Source organism: Vespula vulgaris, chromosome 5, assembly GCF_905475345.1.
Source record: "Vespula vulgaris chromosome 5, iyVesVulg1.1, whole genome shotgun sequence".
In the NCBI taxonomy this organism is placed as follows: domain Eukaryota; kingdom Metazoa; phylum Arthropoda; class Insecta; order Hymenoptera; family Vespidae; genus Vespula; species Vespula vulgaris.
In genome coordinates, this window is record NC_066590.1 from 9211239 (window position 1) to 9211619 (window position 381).

Consider the following 381-nt stretch of genomic DNA (forward strand, 5'->3'; position numbering starts at 1 on the left):
TGTAGGTCATAGAGAATGGATGTTTTACCGAAATCCATGTAAAAATTGAAAGCAGCATTCAGATCCTCGATGCGATCCCTAAATTATCCGAGAAGGGGTAGGAGAGAAGGGAGAGGGAGGGCACATAGACCCCATGCTCATGCAGATGCACGATTTAAATGCAAAGTGGATACGAAGAGTTTCGCCATGGGTCTGCTGGTTGATCATAAATTTGGAAGTCGCGCAGCACGGAGTCATTGGCCCGAGTCTGTACACCGTAGGGCAAATTTCATGCCGGCGAAATTTCCCGTCTACACGGCTTTCGAGAGTCGAGAGAGAGAGATAGAGAGAGAGAGAGAGAGAGAGAGAGAGAGAGAGGAGTTGGAGAAAAAACTTTCCTTC